This window comes from Crocuta crocuta, unplaced genomic scaffold (assembly GCF_008692635.1).
Source record: "Crocuta crocuta isolate KB4526 unplaced genomic scaffold, BGI_CrCroc_1.0 scaffold334, whole genome shotgun sequence".
NCBI lineage: Eukaryota > Metazoa > Chordata > Mammalia > Carnivora > Hyaenidae > Crocuta > Crocuta crocuta.
The window spans coordinates 716,099-725,346 of NW_027533260.1; positions in this window are offsets into that span (position 1 = coordinate 716,099).

Below are 9,248 nucleotides of genomic sequence, written 5' to 3' on the forward strand. Positions count from 1 at the left end.
ACGTTAACCCTTCCGCTGCCAGAGGCACCTCCAAAGCCAACCTCTCTCCCTCCACCTCCCCTGAGGGCTCGGGCGGGCATCTTGCCCCAGCGTCCTCCAGCCTCCGCATCCAGCTACCCCGACCCCATCTCTCTCCTCCTCTGGAATCCAGGAGGCGTTCCCCGCCCTCTCCTCCTCTGGACCCCGGAATCCAGGCCCCCAGCCCCCTCCTCCGAGGATTCAGGAGCCCGGGTCCCCAGCCCCCTCTTCCTCCAAGAACCCAGAAACCCAGGCCCCCCCGGCCTCCTCCTTCTGGGACNAGCCTCCTTCCCCTCCCTCCGCTTCGCCGCCCCCCGCCCCCCGCACTGGGGCCCCAAAGGTGAATCAAACCCATAGCTGCCCTTGCAGACGGAGCTCACAGTCTGATGGAAGAGACAGCCCTAGACGCAGACAGTTCCAATCCGGGGCGATCGGGGTATGACAGAGCCCGAGGCCAGCGGCTGTGGGAGCCCCGGGGCGGAAGGAACCCTTTCGGCTGGAGACGGCCGAAGGGACCTCCGAGAACCGGGAGAAGTTAGATCTGGATGGCCGAGAGGGGGACTGGCCGCAGCAAGGGCGTTCCAGGCAGGGGCTCAAAGGCGGGGAAGCGGGCGCGATTCCGGGAGGACCGCCAGGCGGAGTCGGCCTGGAGCCTTAGAGGACAGGAGCCGAGGAGCTCCGGGGATGCGGCTGAGGCGGTGGGCGGGGCCAGGCTCGAGAGGCTGGGAACTTTCTCCTAGGGGTGACCGGGAGCCGTGGAGGGTTGTGGTCAGATCTGGGCGTCAGAGAGACCCCTCTGGGGCCCTGTGGGGGATGGGTGGAGGGGGAGGATGCCCGAGCCGGGGCTGGGACCCTGCAGACAGAAAGGAGAGGGTGGGGCAGAGAATGTGTGGGGGCAGGAGGGACTGGGCACTGACCGACTGTGGGGGTGACGAGGAATGAGGGGGTGAAGAAGACACAGCCACCAGGAGTCTGGCCCAGGAGCTGAGGGGACAGAAGTTGTTTCCAACTGGGAACCCGTAGGAATTGGGGACAGGAGAAGATAGATGCTATGCGCAGCTTTGAACTTGGTGGACGTTTGGCCTAGGGGACATTTAGGGAACACATTCAGGCAGCATTGGGTATACGATTCTAGGGCTCCAACAGTGAAAAATGCATTTCCCTTCCACCCTGTCCCCCAGACACCCAGTACTTGCCGGAGACAGCTTATGCTTACCAATTTCTTGTGCATCTTTTCAGCCGAATTCTATGTATCTATGCACATATGTTATGCCACCCTTTTCTCTTTTTTTGTCCCCACCGGGGATCACATTGTCCTACACTTTGCCTTTTTAACACTATATCTTGAAGATCCTATATCCATGCTTGAGCCAACTCCTCCGTTTTAGGGGCTATATAGTATTCCGTTGCATAAATTGTTATCCATACTTATTCAGTCAATTGGGAGATTGGTTTTCTTTCTTGCGTATAGAAACTAATGCTTATGCATAAGCAAATTACTTCTTTTACAAACGTTTATGTATTTATTTTGAGAGAGAGCACAGGAACTGGGGAGGAGCAGAGACAGACAGACAGACAGACAGACAGAGAATCCCAAGCAGCCTCCACGCTTTTAGCGCAGAGCAAGAGTAGGTGCCAGACTCAGGAACCCTGAGATCATGACCCAAACCAAAATCAAGAGTTGGATGCCTAACACACTGAGCCACCCAGGCCCTCCATTTCTTTTTTCTTTTTCTTTTTCTTTCTTCTTTTTTACTGATTTCTTCCAGTGCTCTTAAGCGTCTGAACTCAGATATTTGATACTGACTTCAAAGTCTTTTAAATTGTGTTTTCAGTTGCCAATGATAGGAATAATAGTAGCGAGAACACATACCCTTTGTTGAATGTCCAGCTTGGGAAGGGTCCTGGGGTAGGGTATTTGCTATACCTTAGATCATCCAATCATCACAGCAATCTTATAACTTTTTAAAGTTGATTTTGAGAGAGATCGTGGGGGAGGGGAGGGACAGAGGGAGAGAGAAAATCCCAAGCAGGCTCCAGGCTGCTAGAGCCCAGCTTGGGACGAGAGGCTTGATCTCATCATGACCTAAGCCGAAACCAAGAGTTGGACGCTCAACCAACTGGGCCACCCAGGCGCCCCTCACAGCAGTCTTACTATTGGAATTGTTTCATCTCTATGTAAGGATGAGGGTTCTGAATAGTGAGTTAGCCAAACTCCAAAGTGAATGGCATCTTCAGGACTTGAACCCAGGCCTCTCTGACTCCACGTTCCATGCCTTTCCTTTGGAGGTGAGCTGCCTCTGCAAAACAATACGCAGCTTACCTGGGATTAGTATTTGGCTCATGTCATGCACACAAGTTCACATAGGATAAAAAGGACACTTTGTCATGCCCTGTGCCTTGATTTGGTGTCCAGAATTGCTGTCACTCTACGTTTACCCCAGATGCCCTATGGTCAGGACAAGACAGTGTCTGCATCACCCTGCTGTCTCCTTCTCCTGGCTCTGATCCTGTCATGCCGGGATTCTCGGTGTCTGGGTCTGGCTCTGCGAATTCACTGAGGGCAGGATCTGGGTCTGAGTCATCACTGTGTCCTCACTATCACCCAGCATAGGGTGTGGCTCAGAGCAGGGGCCCAGGAAGAGGTTTGATAATGAATGGGGGGATAGATGAATAACAAATGGCTTTATGGGTTGGATTGTAACTTGTTTAAGCCTCTGGGATAAAAGGACATAATTCCTGTTAGTTCCTAAAACATAAGACTTACATTCCTATTGGGTAGTGAGTCACAGGCATGACTGTTTCCATCATTCTCTGTTATACAGAGTTTGTGACTCCCTTGGCACCTAGGACTCAGCTGATGAAATTCCCACCAATCGCTGAGACTCAGGACCCCCCATTCCAATGAATCCCTGAGACTCATGACCCACCCTTCCCATCACCCCGTGAAACTCTGAACCCGGCTTTCCACCAGCCCCTGACACTCTGGACCCACCCTTCCCATCAGCCCCTGAGACTCAGGACCTACTGTTCTCATCAGACCCTGAGACTCAGGACATGCCATTCCCGTCAGCCTTTGAGACTCAGGACCTACCATTTCCATCAGCCCCTGAGACTCTGGACTCACCTTTCCCATCAGCCCCCAATGCTCTGGACCCACCTTCCCATCAGCCCCTGGGACTCAGGACTTACCATTCCCATCAGCCCCTGGGACTCTGGACCCACTGTTCCTATCAGCCCCTGAGACTCTGGATCTACCTTTCCCATCAACCCTGGAGACACCAAGGCCACCATTCTCACCAGGCACACAAGTACTGTCGTTCTTTTCAGTCCCTGATATCCAACATCCATAATTCCTATACCCCTAAGATATGGGGACCACCATTCCCATCAACTCCTGAGATACCAGTTTTCCATTCTTATGATCTCCTGGAACAGTGTGCCAGTGGAAAATAGCACCATCACACCCATTGCATATCCATCCCCACTTCCCAGAACAGGAACTGTTAGCCAGGAAGATACCTGCCTTGAAGCAGGTCTGAGTCAAGAACTCACTGGTAATACTATAGAAAAGAAGGCACCGGTCACGAAGAACATCAAAGTAGCATAGAATCTTTCCATATGAGGGATCAAATCCAAACCCGAGATAATCCTAGTGTACCGCCAGAAAATCCTTCCACGTGGGGGTTAAACTCCAAACTCAAGATAATCCTCCAGCACCACTTAATCTCCACAGGTGTGATAATCCTCAGACTGGCAGAGCAACCAAAATACCAGATGATCCAAATGGGACACATGCTCCCATTGCACCATTAAATTAGCCCAGATGGGCACATGCCGCCCACAGGACTTGGGTGCAGGGGCACCTTTTCTCTCTCTCTCTCTCTCTCTGTGTGTGTGTGTGTGTGTGTGTGTGTGTGTGGTGAGCGTGAGACAAAGCTTTGTCCCTTCACTAACCCTTACCTGGACAGAGGGTAGGAAAAAGGAGTGTGATTTTATGGGAGAGTTTCTCCACAGCCTGTTTCTTCCTCTTAGGGCCATGCTTTCTGTTCATCTGAATAGTGAAGGACCTTCAACGACTCTGTTCTTTGCATCTCTGCCAAAGGCAGGGAGGGTGGTTCTGAGGTTCAAGGAGACTGGAGTAGATGGGTAGTTTTTTCCAAGCTCCTCAGCTGCCATCTACTTCCCCTTCCTCTGGTAATAGAGCCTCTTTTGTGTGAGAAATCCACTCCATGTGACTCTACTAAGAATGTTCTAGCAAAACATGTGGTCTGGGCATTTGACCGAACACAGGCCAATCAGAACATTCATTCACTTGTGTCCGCTCCCCACCCCAAAACAGAACTGATTAGAATCCAAGATTTTACATTCTAATCTTAAAAAAAATTAGAGGATTTTATTTTTAAGTAATCCCTACAACCAACATGGGGCTCGAACTCATAACCCTGAGATAAAGAGTTGCATGCTCCACTGATTGAACCAGCCAGACACCTCTTTATTTTTTTATCTTGACACCTCATTTTATTATTTATTATCTATTTAGTTTTCTAAAATATACAAGCATTTGTACACACAGGTAGTGTTTTTGTTTTCTGAGAACAGGATTATATTGTATATAGCAAAGTGTTTAAGAGCACAAATTCTGAAGCCAGGCTGCCTGGGCTTGAATCCTGGCTCAGCCACTTTCCTCACTGTGTCTTGTTATGCCTCAATTTTGTCATCAGTGAAATGGATATAATAATTAATAGTACTTACATCATAGAGTTGAGATATGAGGATCACAGGAGCTAATATATGTAAAGTGCTTAAAACAGGGTCTGGCCCATAGTAAGCCACGCACAAGGATTGTCTGTTGTTGTTATTCCTACAAGAAACTAGAAAGCTGGCTCTTTATTCTAATTTCTACATACACATGCACAGCATTTTCTAGAAACAGGACAATTTATACTTATGGAAATATTTTTACTATATTCTTCCTTCTCCCCCTCCTCTTTCTTTTTCCTTTGCTTGCGTTTTCTTTCTTAATGTTTTATTTATTTCTGAGAGAGAGAGAGAGACAGCGTGAGCAAGGAAGGGTCAGAGAGAGAGGGAGACATAGAATCTGAAGCAGGCTCCAGCTCTGAGCTGTCAGCACAGAGCCCAATGCGGGGCTCCAACCTATGGACCGTGAGATCATGACCTGAGCCAAAGTCGGACACCTAACCAACTGAGCCACCCAGGCACCCTGTTCTTTTCTTTTTTTTTTTTTTAAGGTCTTTAATATTTTTTAATTTTTTTTTTTTACTTGTTTAAATGTTTTATTTATTTCAGAGAGAGAGAGAGACAGCGTGAGCAAGGGAGGGTCAGAGAGAGAGGGAGACACAGAATCCAAAACAGGCCCCAGGCTCTGAGCTAGCTGTCAGCACAGAGCCTGACATGGGGCTCGAGCCCACGAACTGCGAGATCATGACCTGAGCTGAAGTTGGACGCTCAACCAACGCTCAACCCAGGCACCCCTAATGTTTATTTTTAAGAAAGAGAGAGCGAGCGAGCACAAGCAGAGGAGGGACAGAGAAGGGGTAGGAGGCAGAGATTCCAAAGCAGGCTCTGCATTTCAGCGCAGAGCCCGATTCGGGGCTTAAATTCACGAACTGGGAGATCATGACCTGAGCCCAAGTTTAACCAACCGAGCCACCTGGGCGCCCCTTGCTTGTCTTTTCTTGACTCCCCCCTTCTTGTCTACTCCCCAGGTACCTCTTCACCCTGAATCACATATGGTACCTGTTATGGGCTGAATTATGCAACCCCCCCGCCCCCATTGAATTCCTAATCCCCAGTACCTGGTAATGTGACCTGATTTGGGGATCTTTATAGATGTAATCAAGTTAAGATGAGGTCATACTGTAGTAGAGTGAGTCTTAAATCCAATGACTGGTATCTTTTTTTTTTTTAAGATTAATAAAATATTATTGATGCTTATTTATTTTTGAGAGAGAGACACACAGAGTACAAGCAGGGGAGGGGCAGAGGGAGAGTGAGACACAGAACCTGAAGCAGGCTCCAGGCTCTGAGCTGTCAGCACAGAGCCGAATGCAGGGCTCAAACTCACAAACTGGAAGACCATGACCTGAGCCAAAGCCGGACACTTAACTTACTGAGCCACCTGGGAACCCCATTAATTTTTTCTAATGTTTATTTTTGAGAGAGAGAGAGAGAGAGAGACAGAGTATGAGTGGGGGAGCCGGGGAGGGACAGAGAGAGAGAGAGAGAGGGAGACAGAATCTGAAGCAGGCTCTGGGCTCTGAGCTGTCAGCACAGAACCCAAAGAGGGGCTCGAGCTTGTGAACCATGGTCATGATCTGAGCCGAAGTGGGATGCTCAACCGACTGAGCCACCCAGGTTGCCCCCATTGACTGGTATCTTTATAAAGAAAGGAAGATTGGAAGACACAAAGGATACACATAGGGAAGATGATGGCGGCAGGGATCAGAAGATGATACATCTGCAGACCAAGGAATGACAAGGAGTTGCTGGCATCCACCAGAAGCTGGAAGAGACCAGGCTGGAGCCTTCAGGGGGAGCTCACACCCCATCTCCATCTCCTGCCCTCCACCATGTGAGAGAATAGATTTCTGTTGTTTTAAGCTACCCAGTTTGTGGTAGTTTGTGACGGAAGTTCTAAGAAAGCAAACCATACCCATGTTGATCTGTCTGTCCATACTTGGTGCTGAAGTAAACACATACACACACACATATGCACACACAAACACACAGACATGCACATACACGAGCATAGATGCATTTGGTTTGTGCTCAAGTTCCACTTCAGCCTCTGCATTTCAAATTTTTCTATTTGGCTTCAGCCTTCCTTCAGTCTTTTGAAGGTTGAAACACTGAATGCTAGATTGAAGGTTTTTCCTGGCATCCTTGAACTTGTGTGGAGTCAAAACGAGTGTGTGATCAGTTGGGTTACCATCACACCTAACCAGCGTAATACCGTTGGGGATCTTGAACAAGGCAGATGGTTTTCTTCTAATTTAAGATCATGGTAGCCACTTTTATTATTATTTTAAATGTTCATCTATTTATTTGGGGGAGACAGAGAGTGCATACCCACATGGTCACACCAGTGGGGGAAGGGCAGAGAGATGAGACAGACAGAATCCCAAGCAGGCTCTGGGCTGTTAGCCCAGTGTCTGATGCAGGGCTCGAACTCACGAACTATCAGATCACAACTTGAGCTGAAATCAAGAGTCAGATGCTTAACCAGCTGAGCCCCCCAGGCGTCCCTAAGATCATAATAATCACTTTTAAATTTGAGCATCCTGGTGTACGGTGGAGTGAAAACCTTGTGTGCGTATTCAGTCACAATTTTATGTCAGTTGAAGTGTGTGTGTGTGTGTGCGCGCGCGCGTGAGTAATTACATAATTACAGGAGTAAGACGCTGAAATAATTAATGATGATTGTGAAAGCCTGTAGGCTGTAGGTTGAGTTTTCAGGAAAAGGACTCTGAAAAAGAAATTAGGGTTTAGGATATTAAATGGGGAGTGCTGTCATGTTCAACAGCGTAAAGGGGGGCAGGGAGAGGAAGAAGCTGAACTAGAGACCTCATGCAGCCCCACAAGCAGCTAGAGCGAATGTCTCCGAGTATGTGTCTCAAACGGGGGCCAGCAGGCCAGGTCTTTCTATTACACATTGACCTGGCATTGGATGTGAGCTGCCCCTAGGGAGGGGCTGTGACCAAGGACAGGGGAGTGGGCACGGCAACTCCCTTCCTCTCTGAGGGCAATCTCTGGGACCCGCAATCAGCTTCAAGACCTCAGCATCTTCACCAGTGTTCTGAGAGGGGAAATCTGTCTATTCCACCACGTCTTCTCCATGCCCCAAAACAAATTTTGAGAACTTCCATGTAATTATACAAATCAGGAAGTAGAGCTGAGTGTCGGTGTGAAGATTAAAGGTGCTTCATTTAGGGGCGCCTGGGTGGCTCAGTTGGTCAAGCATCCGACTTCGTCATGACCTCACACTTCGAGGGTTTGGACCCCATGTCAGGCTCTGTGCTGACAGCTCAGAGCCTGGAGCCTGTTTCAGATTNAATGTGAATAATAATGTGAGGCAAAACAGCAAAGATCAGATCGGATGGAAATTCAGAGATCATTTCTATGGCACCCTTCTTGGTAGAATTGTTTTGTATTCTACCACTCATACTATTAAAAATAATCTTTAGTAAATTTAAATTTTTTACTTATTTAATTATTTAGTTATTTAACTGTATTTTATTTTTTATTTTTTTANGCCACCCAGGCGCCCCAATTTAACTGTATTTTAAAAAGTATTACCTCAGAGGTGCCTGGGTGGCTCCATCAATTAAGTGTCCAACTCTTGATCTCGGCTCAGGTCTTGATCTCAGGGTTTGGAGTTTAGGCCCTGTGTTGGGCTCCAAACTGGGTGGGAAGCTTACTTAAAGAATAAAAAAAGGGGGCTCCTGAGTGGCTTAGTCAATTAAGCATCCAACTCTTGATTTCAGCTCACATCATGATCTCACAGTTTGTGGGATCAAGCCCCGCGTGGGGCTCTGCACTGGCAACACGGAGCCTGCTTGGCATTCTCTCTCTTTCTCTCTCTTTTCTCTCTCTCAAAATAAATAAACAAATGTTAAAAAATTATAATGAAGTTAAAAGTTTAAAATAAATAAATAAATGGTAAAAATTATTCCTTCACATTTGTGAAGATGAATTTTAAAAGTTTGACAACTTTGCTGACTTAAATTTCTTGAAGTGGAAATAAAACTCTCTAAAATTATGTACAACTTGTATGATAAATCAGCTTTGATCCATACTTAATAGTAAATGCAAAGAGCATGAAAAAATAGGAAGGTGTTAGAAATGAGATGCTCCAAATACATGTTGTTCTCACTAAGCAAACTTCAAAACAACATATTTTATAAGAATACTTAATAACGTATATTTATATAACATATATTTATAAAAATAAATAAACGTTAAATGTTAAATAAATAAACTGACTGAGTGCCTTAGTTAGTTAAGTGTCTGACTTCGGCTCAGGTCATGATCTCATGGTTCGTGGGTTCAAGCCCCACGTCGGGCTCTGTGCTGACAGCTCAGAGCCTAGAGCCTGCGTCAGATTCTATATCTCCCTCTCTCTCTGACCCTCCCCTGCTCACGCTGTCTCTCTCTCTCAGAAATAAATAAAACATTTTTAAAAATTAAATAAATAATAAAATAAATAA